The sequence below is a fragment of the Lactuca sativa genome, chromosome 9, assembly GCF_002870075.4.
Source record: "Lactuca sativa cultivar Salinas chromosome 9, Lsat_Salinas_v11, whole genome shotgun sequence".
Lineage (NCBI taxonomy): Eukaryota > Viridiplantae > Streptophyta > Magnoliopsida > Asterales > Asteraceae > Lactuca > Lactuca sativa.
Genome location: NC_056631.2, coordinates 115116671 through 115129331, shown reverse-complemented (window position 1 = coordinate 115129331; position 12661 = coordinate 115116671).

Sequence of the window (12661 nt, the reverse complement as noted above, 5' to 3'; positions counted from 1 at the left end):
CTAAAGGATAATATCGGCAGTTGCGCCTAATGGAGAACATCGTAATCCTGGCAGCTGCGCCTAAAGGATAACGTTGGTAGTTGTGCCTAATAAAGAACAATGGCAGTTGTGCTATTGGCAACGATGGACTTTGTGCCTATTCCTTAGGACAATCCATTGGAATAAATGAGTGAATGATAGAGGATTCATAGGGTGGAACCGTAAGAAATTGCAGAAGTATCCTTGAAGCAGTGTTGTTACCCCGATGATGATCCTCAAGCTAGGTCCCTTGTATTAGACGTTTAGGGACATAAAGTAAGGATAATGGGAACGGGTAATCAGGATTATTGTTGGTTGATGAAAATTAATAAAGTTATTTATTGTGGGTTGAAAACCCTATATGCTCACCAGGCTCCCAAGCTTGACCCACTCAGCTTTTATATTACAGGTAGTGGAACAAAGGCATAGTTTGATGATGACGATGGATTTTTGATTATAGGCCAGTAGACGTAAATAAGTGTTGTAAGGCCTATATCGTACTGTTTATGCTTTTGGTCTGTATCGGAACATGACATCCCGAGGTTTTGTAATATAATGAAAATACATATCTTTAAGAAATGTTTTGATAAATTTTTATCATATTTTGTTTTGGGGACAAATTTCGTAACACCTTTTGAAAGATTACTCTGATTTTGTTTTAAAAAACATAAACGAAATCGGTCTTTTTTGGACGTGATAATAGGGATGTCACACAATCATCATCGGCTGCTCTTGAAGGTATTTATCTTACTCCTTCTTTTAATTTTTTTGGTACTCTGATCATGGGTAAAAAGGCAATTCGCTCCCGTGCTAGTATCATTGCACCTCCTGAGAATGACTTCATCGATTAAGGGATCCTGTCCTACGATGAGATCTATTCCTTCGACGATGAAGACATAGTGTCCTTGAATGCCAGTGGGCCTTTTTCTTCTGATACAATCTTTAGGTCTTTTGATGCTTTTGATAAGCCTGATTTTGTTCTTTCACACCTAATATGTCATGTAAAATCCTAGCTAATTATTTCCTTTTCTTTTAGTCATTAGGACTCAAGTACGTTGGGCGTACATAGGTACGTCAGGCATACTTCGAAGATTGCATGAGTCGGGGTACCCCCTGGTACGCTGGGTGTACCCATTTGTACGTTGGATGTGCGTTAGTCATGGGGAAACCCTAATATTTAGGGTTTGCATTTTATTTAAACACCCTTTGTCCTGAAAATTTTCACCTTATCAGCCTCCATTGCCTCTTTTGAGGTATATCTCAAAACTCTAATGTCACACCCCCGAACCAGACGACAGAAATGTCCGGGGGCTTGGTGTGACTTCATCCCTGTAGTATCATCACATAGTATATAATTGAAACATAACATCATCATCATGACACATGTAATATAACTACATACATTGTTTACATCAAGTACCATGTTTGAATATTACATGCCAAAATAGTTAAAGTATGATGAAACAAAATATAACAAAGTATCCATTAGTTTGGTTTGTCCAACCTGCTTCAATGGTTTCCTGAGAATACCAGTTAATTTAAAAAAGGTCAACATAAAAATATTGGTGAGTTTATAAGCATGTTTGAGAAAATGGTTTGTATAACTTTGTAATCACAAGAAAATCCTATATTTTCTTGAAATAGTTTAGTATGTTTGTGTCAGATCTTGTATTAATGCATGTGTGTTCTTGTTTAATAGAATGCCAAAAGTGAATGAAGAGAATGTAAAGAGAATGCCTCTAGACAACCCTGTCACACCCCCGAACCAGACGGCGGAAACGTCTGAGGCAAACGTGCATTACTTAAACTAGTAAACAAGTTTCATTACTAAAATGAGCAATCAAGTTCGTTGCTACAAGGAGCAAACAATTTCACTGCTAAAGCAAGTATATAAGTTTCCAGTAATAAAAGTTCATTGTTGTAATAAGAAATGAAGTTCATTGCTATAATGAGAAACAATGTTCATTCCCATAATTAATAAACAAGTTTGTATGTGTATGAGCAAACAATGAGTTCCCAACCAAGCCTATGACTGATGCCCTATCAAGATCTATGGTTATCGTTCCATAGATTATATGGTCTCATGCACTCAAGAAATCGGGCGAGTGAGGAGTTGTCAATTCCTAATAGCGCTATCCATAATGACCATTGGCTCAAAAAGTTAATGGTTGGAGTAAAGTGTAAGGGAAGGGACTTAAGATGATCAGGCCTCATGTTCCGTGTTGCATAGACATACATAGAGAAATATAGTTAAATATAGCAATCAAGTTTGATACAAATCAATTTAAATACAAAGAACAATAAACAGTTTTTCGGGCATGCTTTTCTACCCCAAAACATAAAAACTGAAAATAGGGGAGTCATGAATACTCACAATATGCAAAATATAGCAACCAAGTTTATACGAGTCAAATAAATATAATGAACATAAATAGTTTAGGACATTCTTTTCCACCCCAAAACATTTAAAAACCGAAAATAGGGGAAGTCGTGAATACTCACAATACATTGAGATGTTACAAATGTGAAAACCGTCAAAATTTGAGTCGGTTCTAGATTTAAAAACCTAAAATAGGGGAAGTCGTGAATACTCACAAAACATTTAAAAACCGAAAATATGGGGAGACTGTGACAACCGTCAAAATTCGAGTCGGTTCTAGATTTGACTAAACTTAGTTGCACATATAGGCACGACACACACTATACTTAATAACTAGAAGCTAAGTTATAATCTACTAGAAACTTGGAAACATTTAGAAACGATGGACAATGTACTTAGATTTCACATTGTTATGTGAATTCTATAACTACTTAACTATAGAGACTATCCATATTTGGGTCACTTTTTACTCGAACACCTTTTCATGAATCATATACACACATCATGCATTTGACCTAGTAGTAGAAATTAGGTCCGAGTCTCATAGGAACTTAAGTTAAAGTTGAAATGTCGGGCTAGTATACTTGATTCCTTAATTTCACTTGAATCTGGAAACCACTACATAGAATGCCAATAAACCGATAAAATAAGTTACAAACATTATTTATAACTATAAATGATTTATAATACCATAGGATAATTTGAAGTCTCAAAGATTCTATTTATTTTGATATCGACAAATTTACAAACTCTCAAAAACCCTAAATGCACTAAAAACCTAAATTTATGAAATTTAACCTTAAAATTTTTAGAAAAATAGTTATGAAACTTATAATATTATCTTATAATAATTAAAATTATGAAAATGCATTCAAGGAAAATAAAATTTGACTCATTAACATTTACCCTTAAATTATAAATAAAAAAATCAAGGTTTTATGAATAAAAACTTGATTTTAGTGCACATTTTATATAAAAATTGAGATAATAGAATTTAAATTTTATAAAATAAAATGAATGAGAATGGGGTATTACACTTCAAAATTCGTCCCCCCTCTTTCCTAAGCACCCTCTTCCCAAAAATTTCAATCATTCACTTCTCTCTCACACTCCATCTTCCCTCATTCCCCCTCATTTCTCTCTCACACTCTCACACACATTTTCTCTCTTCCTCCCTCTAAGAACCACAAAATTTTCCAGAAAACAAACCCAAGAACACTCCTCAAACTTGAAATCTTCTTCATATTATGGTGTTCTTGAAGGTAAAATCAATTTCTACTTCACTTTTCCTTCAAGTTTTGCTATTTTCTTACACTTTCTCCTTCTTCATCTTCTTCAAACTTGTTTTATTTTTGTTAAAATGGTTATTAGAACATCAAGGATGTTTTTTAACACCATGCATGTATGATAAACAAGGTTGCATGTTCATGATCTTAGTGCAAAAATCAATTTTAAGGATTAAAACATCAAACTCAAGTTAAGAGTTTTTGAGAAACAAAATTTTGTTCATAAATGCATGTATACATTTTGATAAGTTTTAATCTTTTGATCTCTGGAAACATGACTAGAATATAAGTTTATCATGATTTTAATAAATATTCAAAATATTTACTCAAAGAAATGATGAAAACTCACTTTTCTAACCAATCATCATGCATACAATCAGCCAGATTTCTTTACCTGACTTCAAACTGTCATATCTCACTCATTTCTTAACCAAAATTCGAGATTCTTTTTCTGAAATATAATATTGTGAGCTAGCTTTCAAACCCATCTGACCTCACTGGAAAATTCTAAGATTTCGATTTTTAGCAATTTTTAGAAAACTGTTGCTCAATCAGCACCTTTTTGTGAATACTAGTTTTGTATTGCTTGTTCAAAGGTCTTATTCATCACTAAAAATCAAGGAAAAATTAATTTGAGCTCTTAACATCATATATTAAGAGGTATAAAAAGATCAATAATCTTTACCAAAATCAAAAGAATCAAGTTTTCTCTACAATTATTTTAGCCTTTAGGCATGTTTTTCGATATCAAAAATAAGAAAACAAATTTTCATTGTTATTAAATTGTTGAAGATGCATTCTGGAAATTTTCAGCTCAATATATATTTTCTTTATTTTTACATGAAAATAATAAGAAAATAGAGTGTTAAAGCATATAAAATACTTACACTTGTAAATAAATTCTGGAAATATTTGTGGATGACTCTTTAAGTTAATAAACATCTCTCATGAAGTTTCATTGATTTTTGTTACTGTTTAGTATGGTTTTTAATTTTCTTTTTATTTAGATCCAATAAATCATAAATCCACTTTAGTGAAGGTGAAAATATTATTCTTATTTTTCGCAGCTTCTACCTTATGTTTAAGACTCAGAAAAATATTTTAAGAATTTTTCAAAATGTGTATCTATTTTCCATGATTTTTGTGTTTTTAATGGATTAAAAACAGGGAAAATAGTTTTACTCATCCAAAATTCATGAAAAATTACCAGAAACTCTTATAATGTATTGGGATGCTACATAATAATTTTGATGATTTTTCACTTCTGATTCTATTTTCCCAAGATTTAATACAATTAAATGCACAAAAATCATAAAATTTGCTTAAACAGTTTAGAAATCCATTTTTATATTTTTTTTCCAACTTAATTATGTGTAATAACACTTGTAAAAAAAAGTTTGTGTTAAACTTCTTCAAAACACATATTAATAATTTTTCCAGATTAGGTACACTTTAAAACAGTTACAAAAAAATTATAAGAATGTTTTATGATAATTTGCTTTTTTTCCATTATTTTATGATTATTAAAGGAATTAAATGGTGAAAAATAGTTAGACGAATAAAAAATTCAAGAAAATTTATCTTAAGGTCTTCGACTTCAATTAAAACTGAAATACAAAGTTTAGAACTAAATTGATTTAGTTTTTGAATATTTAATCATTGGAACACCTCTTAAAATCTTAAATATTAACATTTCAATAATGATAATTTTTCCACTTAAATTTTTATATAACAATTGATTTTTTGAAATTTAATTTGTACATAAATTTTTTTGTAACTTATCAATATTTAAGTTTGACACAATATTGACATAATTCTATTGTAGTAGTAAGTATACTAGTGCTAGATTTCGATTAGAGGCTCATTTGTGTGTACCATTATTGTTGGAATCAGTAGTGGTACAAGTGGAATATAGTTCATGGCACCATTTGCGTCATCTTAATGTATTGTGAGTATTCACGACTTCCCTTATTTTTGGTTTTTAAATGTTTTTGGGTGGAAAATCATGTCCTAAAATATTTATGTTTGTTGTATTTATTTGACTCGTATAAACTTGGTTGCTATATTTTGCATATTATGAGTATTCACGACTCCCCTATTTTCGGTTTTTATGTTTTGGCATGGAAAAGCATGTCCGAAAAACTGTTTATTGTTTGTTGTATTTAAATTGATTTGTATCAAACTTGAATGCTATATTTTGCTATATTTCTCTATGTATGTCTATGCAACACGGAACATGAGGCCTTATCGTCTTAAGTCCCTTCCCTTACACTTTACTCCAACCGTTAACTCTTCAAGCCAATGGTCATTATGGATATCTCTATAAGGAATTGACAACTTCTCACTCGCCCGATTGCATGAGTGCATGATACCATATAATCTATGGAACGATAAGCATAGATCTTGATAGGACATCAGTCATAGGCTTGGTTGGGAACTCATTGTTTGCTCATACACAGACAAACTTGTTTATTAATTATGGCAACAAACTTTTTTTCTTTTTATAGCAATGAACTTCATTTCTCATTACAACAACGAACTTTTATTATTGGAAACTTATATACTTGTTTTAGCAGTGAAATTGTTTGCTCCTTGTAGCAATGAACTTGATTGCTCATTTTAGCAATAAAACTTGTTTACTCGTTTGAGTAACGAACTTTATTTCCCATGAGAATATGAACGTTGCATCTCATTTGGGCAACTTACTTTATCTCTCATTTTGATCAATTAATATGTGTATAGTCGTGAGGCATAATTTTGATTTATTCAAGTTTGGTATATTCAAATACGTCATTTATCGTATACTTTTTATTTTGAAATCTACTATTAAACAAGTAATCATTATTTACATTTGTTTATTTTGCTCCAAATTAAAATTTTGATTAAACGTGTAATTTTCATTGTATTTCCTTTACACTTAATACACAAGGTGACTACCCTTGTTCTTATCATTTTTCAAAATCCAAATAATATATGTGAAGAATACATTTCATATGTTTCATCTTTTCTTTAAAAACATAAAAAGTTTTAAATGTTACGATTATTTGTCCTTTTAAATGATTAATTTGGTAGAATCACTAAATTAAGAATGCACTGTTTCCGATGATCGACATTTTTACACATTTATTAAATAGCATTCTACTTTGTAATTTTCAGCAAGTTCTAAAACTCACAACCTTGTTTTCATAAATATTCTGACTCATAAACTCGAATTCGTCCTGACTTAAACACTGTACAATTTCTCAAAAAGCGTAGTATCAATATTCCTATATAAATTCCCTCATTGACGACTTAAACCTTTAACTTTTATTTATCTTTTTTATTATTTTACTACTTCGTTTGAACGTCACTCATGTGTCTTCATTATCTTGTAATTATTAAACATTTTGATAATAGTGGGATTACTTATCGTTTCTAAACACTCAAATTGCTATCTAGACAAGGTGATTTAATTTATCATAAACTTTCATCGTCTCTGTTTGCAACATTGACTCTCTAAATATATATATTCTTCGAATATGGTTTTATTGTAGCAAGAGTGACAATAGTAGTAAATATAGATTTGGAAATCCTTGGTCATTTCGTAATTTATTTGGTAGACGACACTTAAATAGTCTTTACATTTGAGATATACCAAAACTCTGTTGGCTACCCTTAGTATGTATCATTAGGAACTTATCCTCGATTGTTTCTTTTTCATTTGTGTTACCCCTTCTTTTTTCGGGATATATCTTTTCCATATTTAATAGCCAACTCGGAAGTGAACAAGTTGTTCCTAACCTCTTCTTTATCGTGCGACAAATTTACACTTAGTGCCGATATAGAACGTGACTTAAGGATCAATGTGGACTTAACGCTTCGTGCAGTTCGTGCTTCAACAAAATTTATAACTCACTTTTAAGTTATATAATATCTAACTAGATAATCTTTTCAACTAGGTGTCCATGGTCGGATCATGATTTCCATGATCCTAATTTCTCACAATCTAGACTGTTAAACTCGAGTTAGAGAAACACTAATTTGATTATAGCTAAAAAAATGGGCCTCTTCCCTTGAGAAACAAACCCAAATTAATGAAAGAGCATCATTCATAGGCTTGGTTGGGAACTCACTGTTTGCTCATACACATACAAACTTGCTTATTAATTATGGAAATGAGCTTTGTTTCTTTTTATAGCAATGAACTTCATTTCTCATTACAACAACCAAATTTTATTACTGGAAACTTATATACTTGTTTTAGGAGTGAAATTGTTTGCTCCTTGTAGCAACGCACTTGATTGCTCATTTTAGAAATGAAACTTGTTTACTCGTTTGAGTAACGAACTTTATTTCCCATGAGCATATGAACGTTGCATCTCATTTGGGCAACTTATTGTGACAACCCGAAACTTTTGCCGTTATCCTTACTCAATTTCTGTTAATCAAATTCGGGTTTTTATTTAATTCCATTAATTTTGATAGTTTGAGAAAGACTTTGCGTTTAAATAAATCAATTCGGATTTATTTCTGTTCACGTCAGTATTATTTTTGGACTAACGGAATATTCTAAACTTAGTGCATCAAAGAAATCAGTGTTAGGATGAATTGGTTGAAGTTTAGTCATGAAGCAAACCGAAAACCTCCTCAAAAAGGAGATTTCGGTCAAGACCTTAGAGTTGTCGGTCAAGGTGACCGAAAACCCCATCCTACATATATATTTCATGATCATTTGGATCATTCTTTCCTTTTCAAGGCTAGAAACATCCATTCTCTCTCAAGTATGATCGAGTTCTTCACTTTGATCTTCAAAATGTAAGTGTTTTTTTCTCCTAGTTTTGTTATTAGATCGTCCTAACTAGTAACACCCTTTGATTTCATCCATTAACTTCATTTTTTTGGTTTAATCTTCAAGAACACCAAGAACACACACTAGTGTTTTGGTCCAAAATCAACTCCATTAGCCTCAAAATCGTAAGTATTACGTTTCTATACTTATTATCCAGTTAAAACTCTTGTTTAAGGCCTTGAAATCATCATTTATCTAAGAACAAAAGGTGTTTTCGGTCTAGTGTATCTCCTTATACCGAAAACCCTTCATCCTTAGACCGAAAACCCTCATTAAGGGGTTCTTACAGCCTTAAACCTTCCTAAGACTAAGCATGAACCCTAGAAACCGATCCCATTGAGAATAACCCTTGAAAAACATCATTTTTACAAGACTTGATGAGTTTGCGGTTGAATCTCCTTAGACCAAAAACTCCATGATCGAAAGGTCATTGGACCGAGAGCTCCATGACCGAAAGGTCATTGGACCGAAAACCGTTTGGACCGAAAACTCCTACCGAAAGCTCCATTTGGTGACTATACACTCCTTTTATGAAATCATATGTGATTGTAACACTTCCATATAAGTGTTTCCTAGACTATAAGGGTGTTATCGTTCTTAATTAGTTGATTATACACTAACTATATTCATATATGTGTCTTTATATGCTAAATAGGATCTGTGTGTGCTCAAGTCTTCACTTGACACTTAGCATCCATTACCGATCTTACATTCGTATCACTCACTACAGGTGAGTTCATACGCCTACATTTTCTGTGTTTTTAATTTTTTCAGGGGTTGGAGGATACAAGTCAAACTAAAAGTATTTTATTAAGTTTAAAATTATTAATACAACTCAACGCTTTCCATATTTAATAACTTACTCGGATATTTTATCCCTTTTGTAACATGATGAGCATAAGGGAAATTGTTAATTTGGAAATCTCACTACATATCTTTTAGAAAGGTTTCACAAAACATTCTCCATAACAACTCTAGTAAACTATAATGGGTATAGTTTGGAATAATCCTCTAGACAGTCTCTACCTAACCTGATTTCATAATTGAATATATAAACTGTGGCAAATTTAGTTTATGTTATATATTTTCTCCGGAGTATAAAGTACTATTATTCAAGGATAATTATTTTATACTGTTTCTCGCTAGTAAACTAGATTATACATAATTGTGAGGCTCTACTTCAACATTGTACCTTAGGTGTATAGTGATAAATCCTTTTAGTATAACCAGAGTCTACTGGAGGGAGAGCGTGAGATTTGTGAATAGATCTATTCGGGACTGACAATCCCACACTTGAACTACTAGCTACCGTTAGGCGGGCACGCCTGGGGTGAACAAATGTCATTTAACTTAACGCCTGAAGAACGTTATAGAGGTCTCTAGGTCATATCACGTATGGTTATACGACTCGGAAATAAGTATAAACTAACTTTGTTTACGCACTCTACTCTTCACTTGTTTTATTTGATTAATAAAGCTACTTTCATGTATATACTGATAGTAATCATGGGTTTTCAAATCTTACATCTCTACCTCTAGTACGGATAACTTGTTTTGAGGAAAAATATAGGATTTTCCCAAGATAACACCGACATTTCTAAAACTGATGGTTCATTATCTACTAAGAGACACTCCTTCAAAATCGCTTTTCATAAGAAAATATAGGATTTTATTGAGAAACACTTTCCAAAAAGGATTAAATGAACATTTACCACTAAAACTAAAATGCTTATGAACTCACCAGCGTTATGCTGATATTTTAAAACTGCTTGTATTCTCAGGGCAACAATAGAGAGGCACTCTTGCCAAGTTTTGGAGAAGATAGAGCTTTTTGGAGTCACGCATTTTACTTTTGCTATATTCTGTTATGTATAAATCATGTTTTTGAACAATGTAAATATTCATATTATATTGTAATGGTTGTGTTTACTTCTCTTACTATGATATAACTGTTGTGATACTACGCATGACGTCACTCCGCCTCGGAACGTTTCCGTCATCGATTTCGGGGTGTGACACTTACTTTATCTCTCATTTTGAGCGATTAATATGTGTATAGTCGTGAGGCATAATTTTGAACTAAAAGTATACTTTTAAAATATAAGTATTTTTACAAAGAGTATACAAGTATACCCGAGTACCAGAAACAATATCATGAGTAGAACAAAGCAAAAGTATTTTGGATGTTGAACACTACGGTTAAACCTGGGCAGTTATGTAAGCATGTCTAGGGTCAATATAGCTTGATCCACTATATTTATTCGAGACATGACCAACATGTGTTTGGGGGTGACTTTGGTGTTGCAACAGGCCTAAAACTTACCCAGTATCCATTCAACAAGGTACCAAAGGAGCAAATGATGCAACTTAAAATACTGTAGGTGTATTTTAGCCAGAGCCGAATACATTGTAGAAATTCGTTCCTAGAGTTTCTTCTAATTCGTTTCTTAGAGATAATTTACTTGCATTAGTATCCTTTCTTTGGTTATCGCTTGGTAGAACACTTTATCATCAGGATGAGATATATTTTGTTTCATATATATCTTAAGGACTTACCATCATCTTCTTACTAATTGATTCTAAAACAAGATGCCTCCCCAAAAGAGACCTATCAGAAGGAACAACGACACTCCACCACCACCACCACCCCCTCAGTTTGATCCCGCTATGTTTCAGGAAGCCGTTACTGCTGTTGTGGCTGCCACTATGTCACAGATAAATTCTAGTGGATCTGGTGGGCAAGGAGGTGGTACTCATCCCCAAAATCAGGAAGGTGGTCAGGGACACCAAAAGGAGTGCTCTTATAAGGACTTCATGAACACGAAATCTACATCTTTTGACGGAAAAGCAGGTTTTATTGCCCTGACTCAATTTTTCGAGAAGATTGAGTTCATTTTCGAAATATGTTCCTGTTCTAAAGCCAACAAAGTAAAATTCGCCGCTTGCACTTTCACCAACAGGGCACTGACCTGGTGGAATGGTCAGGTCAAATCCCTAACCCTGCCAGTGGCAAATGCTATGGGTTGGGAAAGTTTAAACGAACTCATGTTAGTCGAGTACAGCCCACGGGGCGAGATGCAGAAACTAGAACACGAACTCTAGAACCTAATGATGAAGGAAACCGACATTGTTGCCTACAGTTCTAGGTTTGAATACCTAACGCGTCTTTGCCCAATAATGGTCACCCTGGAAGGCAAAAAGATAGAGAGATACATATGGGGACTGACGCAACCCACCAAAGGAAATGTCCTGGCTACTAGGCCAAACACCTTTGACAGTGTTAAGTGCCTGGTTGTAAAGCCCGTGTTTCTAGGCTAGGCATTAATATGGACATAATGGTCTAGGTTAACCTTTGTAACTCATTTTGAAGAAATGAAAAGGAATTATGTGAATATTATGTGAATTATGTGTTTTATGCTTAATTATTAGGGCTTAATTAATTAAGAATAAAAATAAGTGTCAAAATTAAAGTGTGAGGTAAGCCCGATATCTTTACATAAAGGTGTAGTGGTCGAAACAAGGATTTCGGGGATATAAAGAATACCAAAATCCGAGTTATAACGAAGAAGTTATGACCTGTCGAAGTTTCGCGACAAAACCGGCACGGTGCTGAATGTCGTAAAAAGTGAGTTTTAGATAAACTACTTTTTAGCCTTAGTAATCTAAACGAAAGTCGTATTATTCGTTAAACTGAGAAGTTCGATAAAAAGAACGCCCAAATCTGACTTCGTATGAGGAAGTTATGATTTTTCGAAGTTTCAGCGTAGCAGTAGACAGCTAAAAACTCGAATTTAAAATCGAGTGATTTTTAGCCGACACAACTTAAACAAGAATTGAAGGTCTCGTCATTAGTAGCATAACGGTAAAAAGTCTGACGAAAACGGATATCGGATGAAGAAGTTATGAATTTTTAACGGATTTCCTGTCCCGGTCTGTTAAAAATAATAATATAAAATTAAAATCAAAATTAGCTGATGAAGTCTAAACGGAAGTTGTAGAGCGTAATTTTAGCTACGCGTGCATATAAAGAACGTTAAAAACGGAGCTCGTGTGCGAAAGTTATGGATTTTAGAAGTTTTGGCGCGAAAATCGAGAAAATTCGCATAGTCACACTTTGCCACGTCACCCTCGCCTCGCATGCACCACGTG